The sequence below is a fragment of the Hesperophylax consimilis genome, chromosome 3 (assembly GCF_061612785.1).
Source record: "Hesperophylax consimilis isolate HC1 chromosome 3, BYU_Hcon_1.0, whole genome shotgun sequence".
Classification (NCBI taxonomy): Eukaryota; Metazoa; Arthropoda; class Insecta; order Trichoptera; family Limnephilidae; genus Hesperophylax; species Hesperophylax consimilis.
Window position 1 is genome coordinate 26,512,170 of NC_142838.1, and position 15,360 is coordinate 26,527,529.

The 15,360-nt window shown below is 35.4% G+C and overlaps 1 protein-coding gene across 1 annotated transcript in view; it reads right to left on the reverse strand.

Annotated features, from left to right (window-relative positions):
- LOC149425172 (uncharacterized) overlaps positions 1-1,836 on the reverse strand; it is a 238,260-nt gene extending 236,424 nt beyond the window's left edge. Inside the window, exon 1 of the mRNA XM_089650999.1 lies at positions 1,476-1,836. The gene's annotated coding sequence lies outside the window, so the exon portion shown is untranslated. The remainder of the gene's footprint in view (positions 1-1,475) is intronic.
- Positions 1,837-15,360: the final 13,524 nt, after the last annotated feature.

Consider the following 15,360-nt stretch of genomic DNA (forward strand, 5'->3'; position numbering starts at 1 on the left):
TTTTGCAATTTTCAATATCCTCCCACTAGGTACCAAGTTACTAAATATTGCTTGTGCATGTGCAATGTTGGAGGCCTAGAGAGAAGGGCATTGAACCCGCGACGCCTATGACAGGAACAACCCGGCGCTTTAAGCCACTCGGCTACTAACTGGTCTCTAAAACTACACATGTTGGACACAGCAAGGCCGTCCGAAACATTGCATTAAGAAGGAGGAAAAACGCAACACGTTTCAACACCCCAAAAACCTAGCAGCATACTTATTAAACCCGTTCATTCATTGCGATTAACATATTTATTCATCTTGAGAGAATATTCAATGTCATCTGGTTTTGTCTCTCATCCTTCCGATGCTAATTCGAGCGTTACCAGTTTAACTTGTAATACAATCTAAGAAGATCGCCGGTTAGAGGTGAAGTTTTACAATTTGAGTGCGGTTTGGATTTGAAACACATAAATTAACACCGGAGCAGTAAATGGAAGGAAAGTTTTCTTAATTAATTTTTGCTTTTAAAGTGAAAATGAAGCTACGCCTCTCCACTTAAAGTGTTGTAATAGTCACCCAGAATTGTGGCAAGAATTATTACTTTGATTGCCACATTGAGCTATGTGGCAGGATATCACTTTCGTTTGTTACATTTTATTTTAATTCATTCATCCTTTTTGGAAGGTCATTTCAGATTACGGGTGAACACTTGTTTTGTTATCTTTTTCCATTCTAAACATTAAAAAAATCGCAATGTAAATATTAAATCATTCCAATATTACTTTCCAAGGCAATGGAAATAATTGAAATGCAATTCCAGTTCCTGCACAGAGACAAAGCCTTCTCGATATGATTTGCAATTTTCAATGTCTTTTATATAGGTTCGTCGTGGTGAATGTGAACTTTGCATTTGTCTTGATAAAGGTCAATGCATGTCCTGGAAAACAAATTAAATTTTAGGTTTTCATACACAATATGTATTGAAAGCATACGGCAGTTCTGAAGGTTTCCACAATATCTGAGTAGAAATAAAGGTTTGACGCGTGTTTGCCGGGAGACCCCGGCGTTGAAATCCCGTCGCGGCAATTACCTCTGATCAGTGCTCCCTCATTTACTCGTATTTTCGTAGTACAACAATTATTTTATTTTATTTAAACATTACGGTTATATGAATGTATCGTCAAGTCTTTGCGAAGCATCCGTTAAAGAACGGGGGAGAATCAACAATACAACAAAAATAACGATCAAATTACTTGTACTATGGGAAACTAATACCTATGCGATTACCATTATATAAATGTAAGTTTTGTTGTTTAACTAAGACAGTATTATTTAAGTACCATAAAATATCTAATAAAAGCTGCCCTATTATTTCCTAAGTCTTGTGACACATAAACATTTCAAGCTTAACAGACAATAATGATAACCATTCACGTCCTGAAAATAACAAAATACTAAAATTTACATAAAATATATTATTTCAAACTTACATTCAAATAATCAAGTTTGAGGATTGGTTTTTCTCCGTGTTGCACAAACCTTAGAAATTCATTCAATTTCTGTCTTTACACTAAAAATATGAAATCAACAAACAGTCTATTGAAAAAAATTGATAATTAAGTACCTTCAAAACTGTAACAGTGACAAACACAACACCGAGCTTACCAGTGCAAAATATATAAAAGGATTACGAATCTTTAAGCAGTTACTTCTACGTTTATTGAGAAAATCTAGTTAGTATCGGCTGCCTCACGTGTGTTCGGCGTTTTGACAGATTGAAAAACAACAACAAATACGTGTTTGAAAGTTGATGTCAAATTGAACAAAGCTTCGCCAAAAGGTGTTCGCGAGGCGGCTGCAGCGCGGGTACTGGTGTACTGGCGGAGGTAGAGGCAATAGTTCCCCAGCAGTGAGCAGCAAGGGCGGGAGAATCACGTTTCGTGTTCGATCTTCAAATTTCAAACGGTCGGAAAGCGACGCCTCCGTCGAAAGCAAGAGTTTTGAAAGAAGGTACTTCACGCTGGATAGGGCATTTCGATGGTGACTAAATTACAGTTATACTCCGGTTCAGCCAGGTAGGTAACCTATATATCAGGAATAATAATATATTTTGTCATAACAGAGATTAAAACATTTGCAAATTAAAAGTTACCTTGTCTGATTCATGATGGGAGTTGTAGTTAAAGGCACAGATGTTTACGTACCTACGTTAATTACGTACCCTCTGCTGTGTGTGAGATATCTCAGTTATTTTAATTAAGGTTTGTAAGATATCTTAGATTTCTCAGGTATTTTCATCAAGGTGTTTTTTATGTTTATCTGTTTATTTATATTTTTTTCAGTACGTAACCTGAATTTTATGGGGTCATGAATTAACTTCACTGGTTGATGCAACATGTAAAATGTAATTTTTTTTTTTTAAAAGAAAGACAAACATTCCCGGGTTACGAATAACCCAACAATGTTTGAAAATCTCCTACTACCACCACAGAAAGCCGAAAATGTTGCTTGTGTTGTGATGGAGGACTTAGCCAGCCGAGGAATCGAACACGCGACGCTTGGGTGAGACCCAAGCGCTATGCCCACTCAACCACTGACCGGTCAATTATAATTATTTATATAAATTTGTAAAACTAATTTGTTTCTCCATTAAACTAAAATAAAATGGGTGCCCAAAACCATTTGAAATGCAAAATGGAAATGAGTCAAAACATTTCCATTTGAAATGCAAAATGTGAAATCGTTTTTAGGAAAAGTGTTTCAAATGCAAAATGGCTATTTTCAAAATTCATTGAAAATACAAAATGGTTTCTCAGGTCAAACAATGAAAAACTAAAAACAAACAATTTTTATATTTTTTTTAAACTTGGTCATTTAATTAATGGACATCAAAGTAGAACAACATGTCGAATAACTTTACCAAGGAGCAACTTAATAATAATAATAATAATAATTGGATAATTTGTAGAGCGCCGTTTTTGTGAAAAATCACCTCAAGGGCGCTGAAATCGTAGATATCTAGACGTATAGACGTAAATATCTCTTATACCGAGGATAAGGATCGACAGATATACGGAACCTATGAAAAAAAAGAATAATTGAGAAAATAGAAAGGATGTTGCAAAATGGAAGATGCATTAAGAAAAGCATTTTAAATCAAAATGGAAATGGGTGAAAACAGGAAATACTTAAAGTGCAAAATACTCATTTTGTATTTCCATTTGAACTAGATTTATTTTAAATAAAGCACATCTCTGGTTAAAATGCACTTTTTGTGGTAGGTACCGCAAACAAGTTTCACATGCCCGGAGCCAATCAAATTATGAGGCTATTCCTTAATAGGGAACTACATTGTGAGACTGCATAAAGTGGTGAGGAGACGAGGAAGAGGGGGGTTAGGTAGTGTGTTGTGATTCAAAGGTGGTCACTAAACAAGGCTTGAACCAAGTATGATGACAATCCATTCAAATAACATGAGCTATTTGGCTTCAACCTTCCCTACTCATAGAAACAAAGACAAAGGCCAAACATATAGGTAGGTCGTACAGATTGTACATTATTTATGTAGTATTCATAATAACCCTGCCTGGTATAGATGATAAAGCGTTAGACTAAGAATTGGATTATTGAATGGTATTGGATTAGGATCCAGAGATCCATTTGCTCTGAACAGTCGGAGCTCCTTTGCGGTATCATATTGGGGATACGATACTTAGCGGCGTGCACAGAGTTTTTAATCAGAGTATTAATTTACCGTCTTACTTACGGATACTACACACTTGGCAAGTTATCGCTAAGAATGGCTAAGCTAAAGGCTACAGCCGATGTTAGGATTACCAAACAAATATCCGTATATTCGCTTTATTTATTTATATTACAAGTCAAATACAATATTTCACGTGTTTTCTTACATATTTACATATTAACATATTTAATTTTTATTTCGTTAGTAAAATTGTAATAATTCACAGAGATACCAATAGATGGCACTGACTGCTACATTTGTGATTTGTACCGAAAAGCACAGCCTTTTTGACACTAATACAAACAAGTCTTCCCTTGAATGCACATTGCGCACAAATTAAAAAATTTTAGACAACATTTGAATACGTCATTTGTGTCATTATTTTTGTTTAAAGGTATATTTTATTTAGCTGTAAAATTTTACATTTTATATCTAGTATTTTGCATACTTAGTTCCTGTTTTTGACACGTCATAGATTCGTGGCTGGAACTGAAATTGGTTTCTTGTAATAATATAATAAATTTGAATATTATTTCTATAGTGTAGGTTTATTTGAGCAATGTAAGGTAGGCAGTATTTATGTGCCTCCATGGAATGCATGCATCTGACAATATTCCCACTGACTTCGGATAGTTGAAACTCTTGAGCGCTATCAACTAACTTCTTTAGATTTTTGTTGTTTGTTTTTGGGGTGTTATGCCGTGTTGCGCTAACTCCTTCTTTAGCCGACGTTTCGGACAGCATTGCAGTATCCATCATCAGGGCAGATCCGGTAGATCCGAAGATGCATAGAAGATACACGGTAGATAGAAGACACATCTTCGGATGATCTGCAATGCTGTCCGAAACGTCGGCTAAAGAAGGAGTTAGCGCAACACGGCATAACACCCCAAAAACAAACAACAAAAATGCTTTTGGCCGTGAGAATCTAAAAACTTAACTTCTTTAGATTGTTTTCCGTTTACCATGGAACAAAGACTTTATACATCCAGAGTATACCTACACCATCTACGGTTCGTACAAACTCAAGAAGCAGATGAAGGCTCGATGCCAGGCTGCGATGGAAGGCTTGAAGAGGTTGTAGTTTCCGTGATAGGTCAGAGGGGGCGGCCAAGCGCTCAGCGCACCCTTTGCGCTCCGACTGTAAACATCGCGCAACCTAAATGCTAAGGCATTTCAATGTTGGTTAAGACATTTCAAGAACATTCACAACGTTGCAAAAGATGGTAACGGTTAATTCGCCTTTTTAAATGTGTCTGCATACCGTGGTAATGATAACCCCGGTGAGGTACAGGTATTAAATGGCGTGAACACAAGCTATATCCACATATCACGCTATACGAGGACTGTGTCAAAATAATGAACGCCCTCTTTCAAATAATGTAGTGAATATTCGGTTAGAACTTTGTAAAATTGTGATTTAGCAGGGTGCCCGGGTTCATAGGGTGAGGTTTATCTAGGTCTGCCCACCAGCTGGTGCGACGGGCCTGATCGAGAGAGGCCGGTTGAGGGAGATTTTTTTACCTCTCCAGCCGGACTCTCTCGACCCAACACCTTGCACCGCAGTGGGAAGGATGGATCCATAGATCCCTCTTGGACACAACTGACCCCCAAATTCCTACTCACTCCTCATACCTTCTTACATCCCAGAACATCCTCATCTTTCTTTACTCAAAAAGACCTTGCACACGGTATTCCCGAGGATAACATAGGCCCTAAGGGAAATTGTTTTCCTCTGGGCCTCCTGTGTGAATTTAATGTAAAAAAAATTGCAACGAAAATAACTGAATATATCGCACCCCTAGTCTTAGACTGACGGCACGTCAAAAAAACGGCATTCTGTGATAATTTTATTCAAAGTTTTAATTCTGGGATAAAAGGTGTGTGATTGGTTCTGTCTTCAAATTTTGTACAGTTCGTTTAGAGATTAGTTTTTGTTTAAGTGATACATGTCTGTATCGATTTTCAGATATTAGTTCTAACTTCTAACTAATGTTCAGCAAAAAACTTCAACTTGAGTATAACTCTACATTATGGTCTCCATTTTTCAATATTCATTCAGATAACATTGAAAAGATTCAACGGAAGTTTCTAAGGTTTATAAATTATAAATTGCATATTCCTATACAAAACATAAATTAGAATTACCTCTTGGATAAAATGTCTGTATTGAAACTTTCAGAAAGAAGAATAAGCACAGATTTAATACTGTTACAAAAATACTACATTTTAAAATTGACTGTCCCGAATTACTTCAATAATGTATCAATATCCATGTTCCCAAAAAATCATGCCGACATTTCTTACCTTTTTACTTCAATAACACCAGGACACTAGCTTACCAAAATTCTCCGATTCCGAGACTTCACAATCTCGGAAACAAATATTCTGATCTGGGTGATATATTTCATTTGAAAACTAATCAGTATTAATGTTGTATATTCTATCACTTTTATTCTTCTAGACACATCTATGTACCCATAAAACTTCTCCGCTTCTACTATTTTGTTTTGTTGAATCTTTTAAATTCAATTATACGCGTGAGGATTCATTTTTGTCATTATGTTTACATTCTTCTTTATGGTATTAATTTTTAAGTGTTTACTTTGATACAAAATGCTTGTATTTTTTTAAAGAAAAGTCCACTAGGGCGTGTAATAAATAAATAAATAAAAAGCCTACAAGGAATAACCTAACATTTAACGCAACTACCCTTGGTTCATTAATGATATGGTATTTATTGAATATGACATATGAATTACAGCATTGAAATTGGTGGAAAATGTATTTATGTTAGGATAACAGAGCTACGTTTCGATTTTTGTTTGGCTATTATACTCGTAACTTAGCTCTTCGAGTGAATCTTAGAAAACGCAATACTTCTCCAAGAATTCGCTGATGGGAAAGGTCATTATCTTTATCCATAACGAGAAAATACAAGTTTTAATATAATCACTGCAAATTTGATCCATAATAATTAGGTAGATAGGTAATAGGTACCACTTACACAGTTACTGCGCGAGTTCCTGTTTATTTGATAACCTGTACTTATATAATAATTATTCACGCAATTATTAGTTGTAGGTAGATACTTGTAATTGAAATTACCTCTCAGAAATGTACAACATCGAGTAAACTAGTCCCAGCGACAGCTCGTACGGACGTCATCATCATCTTCCTTCTCACGCGTCTTGTTAGAAAACGAAATAGACACAAGATACTAGAACGATGACGTCATGTACGACCTCTTGCTGGGACTAGTATACTAACCGACACCCACACGATGAAAAATGAGTAACACTGATATAGGTATATACATTTAAGCCAACAGGCCGCGAAGCGAAATCACTCTATTATTTATCAAGTTCTGTGGGATCTTTTTTAATTATATGCGTAGGCGAAACAGCCATTACTTGTAAACAATAATGAATGTCATTCAGAATTGAAACGTTTCTTGAAATGGCTTTAGTCGTGTTTCGTGACCAGATCTGAGTAGCCAGGTACTCCCCTACCTTACATCCCCCAATGCATTTTAGAGCGGATCAACGAAGAAAGGAGTGTAAGAAGAAGGTATGACGCGAATGTGAATGGTATAGGAATTCGGGGATGCCCGAGGAAGACATGGTGCAATCTAGTTAACCAGCGCCCTTCAGGTGATTTTTCAGTAGAACGGCGCCATTCAAAACTTCAAAATATTATTATTATTATTATCCGCGGTGTCCTAATATTTCGAGGTATGTATTAGTTCATTTAAAATGTTACTGTTATTTGAACTAAACGAGTGTAAATTACATGTGAAATGGATAGTGCTGTGCAAATAAATAGGCATAGCAAATGTATAGATATTATCTTAAAAAATAACATTTGCCAACTTAAATAGTTAACGAGAAACTTCTTGTAAATCGGTATAAATTGGGTATTCGGTGGCTTAAGTCTACGGATCGTTCATACGATTTATTTCAATCAAAGAGTTTTTAGTTAGTTCAGCTCCACTCATTAATAAGCCAGTTATGTTGCAAAACGAAGGACATCATGCAAAAAGTTATGCATAATTACAGGTTATCCGACACCTTGGAGGCCGCTCTAAGCAGCTGCTTTTGCTACCGATTGTCGGAATGATATTCTGGCCGTGCTCGCAAATATCGCTAACTGACCATCGTATTGACATAGGGCTTTATCGATCTCCGTGATATACCTCCAGAACAAGACTGCTTCAAAACTGAGGACTAAACTATCGCAAGTGGGTGTGTGTCCATTCCTTTCCGTGTGATTCATTGGGGGTAGAGTGACAGTCACATCATAGCGAAAATAGAAGCGGGTGCAATTTTTATCGCTGCGATTTTTTAGTCGTAAAGACTCTGAATTTGTAACTGATATCGCGCGACTAGAAATCGCAAGTGTAGGCCAGGCCTAATATTCAGTTCTTCATTTCAAAACGCACATCATTATGAAAACATCATATTAAAACCATTTTTCTTCGTAATAAATTATCAAAAAATGTAATCGTTCGTAATGCATTTAATATAATCTCTGGCGAAGTGAGCAATTATTATTATAAATCTTACGAATTAATCAATGTAATTTCTATTAACATTGTTCGCAGTTACAATTAATTGCTCTTTCATAATTGTTATTACATATTTATTTAAGAAATCACATTAACAACAATCATTCGGGCCGCTGTAATGACATTCCTTTCTTTATAAATATTCATGGTTGAATGTTATCACAGTGCCTCGTGAATAATCAACGCTGAATATAAATTCGGATTCTATATCTGGATGTATGTGAAAAACGGCACATAACGCGTTGCATTGGTCAATCGATGAGTATCTAGGCAAAAAACACTACCTATATTGGTTGTTTTTTTATAAGATGAAATAACTTTAGAGAAAAAAATGTTGTTTAGTGTAAGTAGGTAGGTATAATATGTGTATCAGTCCATACCAAAGTGACGATTGCCACAAATTCCAGAGTGTTTCGCAGAATTTGAACAATTCATCAGACAAAGTTATAAGTCGAGTCCTGCGAAAGTTCTGTTATTATTTCAACATGGGCCGGTTTTTTCACATTACTTGAATAGGACTTACACAGAATTTGAATAATCAGTTTGAAATTTGATGAAATGTTCAAATAATGTGAAACAGCCCGTCAGTATTTTAGGTTCGCCCCAGATTGATGCGACGATTTTCATTATAAATCTTTTTCTTTTCATCTGAAAATATAGAACACATAAATAAAAAATATTAACATGTAAATGTATATTTCAAAACGCCACAGCTCAAGGTTTAAATTTCTTTTGTTATTTAATAGTATTTATTTTGTATTTACATGGTAAAAGTCGTGACCTCGATCAAAACCTTGTTTCTGTCCTTGACTTTACATTATCTTCATTGTTTTTGTGCCGTAATTTTCTTAATTAACATTTCTCTTTGTTTTAACTTCGTTTAATATGTAATACTGGTTTAAGTGTACCCGGCGTTGCTAGGAGACTTTCCTCTACTTTCTATAAGTATAATATACATGTATTATATACAGAGATGTGCAAAATGGGTACCCAAAACCATTTGAAATGCAAAATGGAAATGGGTCAAAACTTTTCCATTTGAAAATGCAAAATGCAAAATGGTTTTTAGAAAAGCATTTCAAATGCAAAATGCAAAATACCTATTTTCAAAATGCATTGAAAATGCAAAATGGTTTCTCAGGTCGAACAATCAAAATAATTATAGAATTTTTAAACAATTTTGTCATTTAATAATGGATCTCAATGTAGAACAAACATATTACATGATGGTAAATTCAAAAACACCACGACTACAGATTATGATACCACAAAAAATTTGCGCGGGACTAATGTTGCCAACGTAAAAACATAGAAACTGCTATCTAACATTTAATATTATAGCGTCATGGCCCCATGTTCAGTATTTTTTGTAATGGTATCACTCAATTGCCAGGGCTCCTACCAGGGAGCAACTTGACAAATGTAAATTATCTCTCATAGCGAGGTTGAGGACCGACTGATATTTGGGGCTTATGAAAAAAAGATGAGTGGAAATAGTAGGGAGAATGTTGCAAAAAAGCATTTAAAATGGAAAATGCATTGAGAAAAGCATTTAAAATGCAAAATGGAAAATACCCATTTTGCATTTTGCATTTCCATTTGAAATGGATTTATTTGAAATAAAGCACATCTCTGATTATATACAAAAACCTTTCGGAAAAAAAATCTAAATGATAGTGAAAACCCTATAAAAATCCGTTGCGTAGTTTAGAAGAACTAATCGAACAAACAGACAGACGCTGATAGCGACATACTAATTAGAGATGTTGTAATTGGACATGGTCCGTTACTAAATAAATAAATAAATTTCTTTGCGAGCTGAAAATAATTATTTAGAAATTTCAAACAGAAAATCTGTGCTAGTTTCTTGTCGACAGAGCTTACCGAGGTGTTTGTTGCTTCACCTGTTTTACAGTTTCGATCAAATCATAAACAATAAGAAATAAAACTCAACCTAATGGTTTCAAAAACGATCATAAAGGTATAGTAATAATTTAAAATAAAAAAAAAAACAAATTCATTTTAATACTGAAAGCACTGCTTGCTAATGTTTCATTTTACGCAAAAAAAAATATTTGCCGATTTTATGTCCGGGTTAAATCTTCCCCATACGAAAAACTAAACCCTTCCACACACTTTTCCACAAATGATCATCTAGTCCAGGGGTCTTCAAACTACGGCCCGCGGGCCATGTCCGGCCCGCCAGTGTCATCCATCCGGCCCGCGACATCTTATGACCATTTTCATCAATCAGGCCCGCGACTTACTTAAGACCTTACTCAGAAGGGACGAATTCACCGCGAATTTTTTCGTGCGAATATATCGTCGCTGTGAAATCAAACCGGCATATCTGCAAAATGCTTGTTTTTCACCAGAGCGCTTTAAAGATTTCGCATATGATATTTTCCTTTTAACGTCCGTTTGGTTCACCTCAAAGCCACCTTATGAATGAATAAAATTTAGACGAATACTGCTTATTGAAGTAGTGGTTGCAAATAAATCGAAAATTGCTTAAATTAAGAGTAAAATGCAGATATGTCAGTATGGCTTTAAAATCAGTGTAAAATTTGCATTTGTGTCACAGTGGCTTCTTCTTTTGGAACCTGTTTAAAGTATAAAAAAACTCAATGTTGTCAATGAAAAAATAATTTATTGCTTCACAATTTTTTTTATAAACAATAAACATAATACTGCTTTTTCCTTTGCTGGTAACTTCACAGTTTCCCAATCGTTTATGGAAATCTGAATAAATTGACGGTATTATCCCGGCGGTAACTAACTTTAGGATACCATTTTTCTTCTTCTCATCAATGGTCTCTTGGAATAAGCTTGCATCAGAACAGGATTCACGCTCCCATTGCCCCGTTTATTCCTTTTCTTTGCCTCCTCCCAGGCATGTGATCCGTAGGAGGTTTTGAAGTAAAAGTTGCCGTCGTAAATGAGACAAACATCACACTGATCTTTCTTCGGTGTGAAAGTTTGTATGACTTGAAAAAACCTCTGTACTGGTAGAAGCTGATTCCTGCAAGGTTTGACTCCTTTCTTTCTTTTAGATAATCTCTGTGATTGGCGATAGATTTTCCACCATCGATATACTCCCGAGAACTTTGAGATCTGTAGTAATGACTAGGAACACTTGAGTTTACAGTTGTGGCAAGGAGGCTTCATGCTTCGTTGGTTCACTCTTCCACGGGTTTTAGACTCGTATTCCTCACCGCAGTTTCGCATCTTACAGTTTGTTAAAGTTTTTTTTGTTAAATTTGCGTATTTTAATTTATTTTTTTAACCGGGAGAAATCTTACCCGGGTCAGACATTTTGGCATATATGCCGGTTTGTTTTAGTTGAGGCTGCTATAAACGCTTTTGTTAAGTGCAAACCGGATTATCTGCCAATAAGTCATACAATAAGTCATATCTGGGTAGTAATAAAAATGTACTATTGTGAGATAATCCAGTTTTACTTACATGATGGACGTATTTCCCCCTTGAAAGTTTTGAAGCAAGTGGCGTATTGCGGAATAGGTCTGTCTTCTGCTAAAAAAAATGGCGATTCACGCGTAAATGCATACCGGCCCAACGCCATCTGACAGATTTTTATTCAACTGTACGACATGCCGGTTAGACATAAAAATAGAAGGGCAAAAAAGACATTTTTTGACACCAATAACTCAAAAGCTCCATTTTTGCATATATGCCGGTTTGATTTAACAGCGACGATATATGCTCATTGGCGAGGTACTGGGCACCAATACATTGCGTCCACAAGTATCGCGCGAAAAATACGGGCGCAAATCGTGTGAAGTTCGCCAGACTTACGTCCAGTTTACGCGGGAACTGCAGAGCGAGTACACGTATCAAGGTAAATGGAGCGGCAAAATTGTGACAAGGAATGGTTCCAAATGCTCGCGCGTTTCACGCTCCTTCTGGATGCAATATACGCGCGAAACGATACGTGGCAAAATCGCCCCCCTGGTCTTATTGTTTTAATTGTGATTGTGATAAGGTGGATAAAAAACTCAGAATGATACAATCTAAGATGGATATAGGGTACTACCCCCCCCCCCCCCCCCCCCGTGGACGATAATATGGGTGTCTAGAAATTAAAACAGTTTTGGCCCTCCGAACTCACTGGAGTAGTCAATGTGGCCCTCCGGCTGAAAAGTTTGGAGACCCCTGATCTAGTCAATCAACATTATGCAAGTGCATTATATAAGCAAAATAAATACAAAACAATACAAGAACAATACGTCAACTCACCAGAGATCAAATGGGAAAATAATTCGCCAACTCCAGATATTTTCATATCAGAGGGTTCGGCTCGGTAGAACTCCTAACAGGGCCTATAAATCCTACTGATCCCTAAACATAAATCTTTTAAAAAATTAAAAATTATTATAATTATTATTGAATTTGTAACCAGAACAGTAAAGAATTTTACAGTGCTTTTAAATGCTGTAATTTTTCGATCTCGTCACCCAAAATGCTGATTTAAAATTTATATTATTACGGTCATAGATTTGCTGCGTCCTTTCCAGTAACAATATAATATTCTACGATGTATCAAGTACACGCAGATAAGACGGATCAATCAAAGGTTCGAGCAAACCGCCTCGCAGACAGCCTGTCTAATGCCTAAATACCCAACTAATACTTGCACACCTATCTCAAACGCTAAAGTTGCAAAAGGTTCAATTCTAGAATTTGCGCATTAATTCCTTTGGCGCATGTTGTTGTGCAGAGCCGAACCAATACATTTTGCATCAGACGTTGAAAGTTTAAATTATTAGTGTAAAATGTTGTATAAAGTATTGTATACTATTTTGTATTGAGCATTGTATTAAATAGTTTGTTGAGTACTGTATTATGTATTGTGTTAAGTATTGTATTAAGTGTTTATTGAGTACTTATTGCACTAATCATCTATTAAATTATGAAACGTTGTACTCTTGGACAGATATACTTTTTGAATCAACTTTTCAAAATTCAAAAAATATTTCTAGTTTAATAACCTACCACTTCATGATTTTTTTTGAGTTAGAAAAATACGAAGTTTATGTCATTTTTTATTTTATTTTGTACATTAGGAATAATTTTTCTTTGACGATTTAAAATGTACCATTTTAATGCAAAAATGGCATGTTCGTAAATAAGGCGTAGATGACGTCACGCCGAACGATGTCGGCGACAGCTGTCTTACCGACCAAGAATGCAAAATTAAAATAAAATTCATGGCTGTTAAATTGTTAATATTTTCATTAAAAAATATATTTCTAAAACCGCACATTCCGTTTGAGCTGGCTACGACAAACTTCATTATAATGTGAATATAAATGAAGTGTAAATATAAATCTTCCAAATTCACTAGCATTTAGCTATCATATGTATCAATCCACTCCACAAATTATTATTTATTTCCTTTTACGCATTTAAACAAGCTTGCAGTTAATAAAATATTTACATCATTTGTACATTATTACGTCTTTTTCAGTACAAATGCACTCAGTGTCGTTTTGATATCACTCAATACGTGATTATATTGTGATATTATTACAAAAATATTTTCCATTCACTATGTTTATGAGCAAGATTAGGATCGCCTTTCAATGGTGTGTTCACTATCAAATGTGTTTCTCTCAATAAGAGATTATCTTTTTTTGATTTGGTAAGAAAACATTCCACACACCAGCTGCTGACCCCTTATAGATCTTAACCTGTTAACCGGGCGGGACGTATAAATACGTCAAACGTAAACAGTATCGGGTACGGGTAGGACGTATAAATACGTCCTTGAAATATATGTTGCGCCCTGGAACGAGCGGGACGTATATTTCCAAACATATCACACGGAAATTGAGTTTTTAATTTTTACATATTTTAATTTTTTAAACTAAATGTTTCTCTTTTATCTGTGTGCTTTTATTTATTGTTCTGTAATTATAACCTTTTTATGTTTTTTTGTAATCTTTATAATTGTTTGTAAATATTCTATTTTTTTTATTCGATGTTTTCACTTTTTTTGATGCATAAATAAAAAATAATAAAAATAAAATTAACGTCCACCGGCCGTGACGTATTGATACGTCCTAGTGAAGGAGTTCGCGCCCGTTATATGCTGCGTAATTCAAAACTGGACTCCCCGGTTAACAGGTTAAATAATTACAACATTGAATTTGTCAACCCGCTGGAGCCCATTGTGATTTTTTTAAGGAAGACAAAAATACACCCTGATTACGAATAACCTAACCATGTTTGTATTCTTCGTACCCCCACCTTTGAGAGCGGAAATAATGGCTTGTGCAATGATGGAGAACTTAACTAGCGGATGATTAAACCCGCGAATCATGGGTGCAATCCCATGACGCGACCCTATGCACCGCTCAGTCACTAAACAGTGGTGCATCAAATACACGATTTTAGTTGTAAGTCACTATTTATTAATCTTAGTTTTAGCAACTAGTAATAAAGTCTAAGGATGGGTTGTTTCACAGAATTTAAACAATTCATAAAATTTCACAGTTGATTTTCAACTGGCCATAATTAACATTGTATTTTTCTCTCTGAAAAGTCATGGACTGTCACTGCTGCATAGATAAGTATTTCAGTCTATACAGGGTTGCATATTAACAAAGGATCTGAGCCTTGATTCTAGACGAAGTCAATCCACTCGAACGAGCGGTGCGATCCACTCGTTGTTCACGTGGAATGACTATTGACATTTGGCGTATGTAAGAATGTACCATTGACGAGTCTAAAGAATAAGAATGTAGACCAATGTATGTACTTTCAACGGCGATGGTGAGCAGCCTGGATTGTAGAATCGATACCCTGGGCTTAGTAGACCTGAAATTAACAATTACCTGTAGAAATGCCATCTACTAGGCATATTTAAAAGATCTTTAGATGACTGCAAATGTATGCAAAGAAAAACACCAAATTAAATCTGTTTATAAAATTATTCTTCACAAATAACTGTCCAATGTAAACATTTTTATTATATTTTTAGCTCTAAAAGAAAAAGTATCTCATGGAGTATTAAGATAAATGACATCAACATTTCATGTCT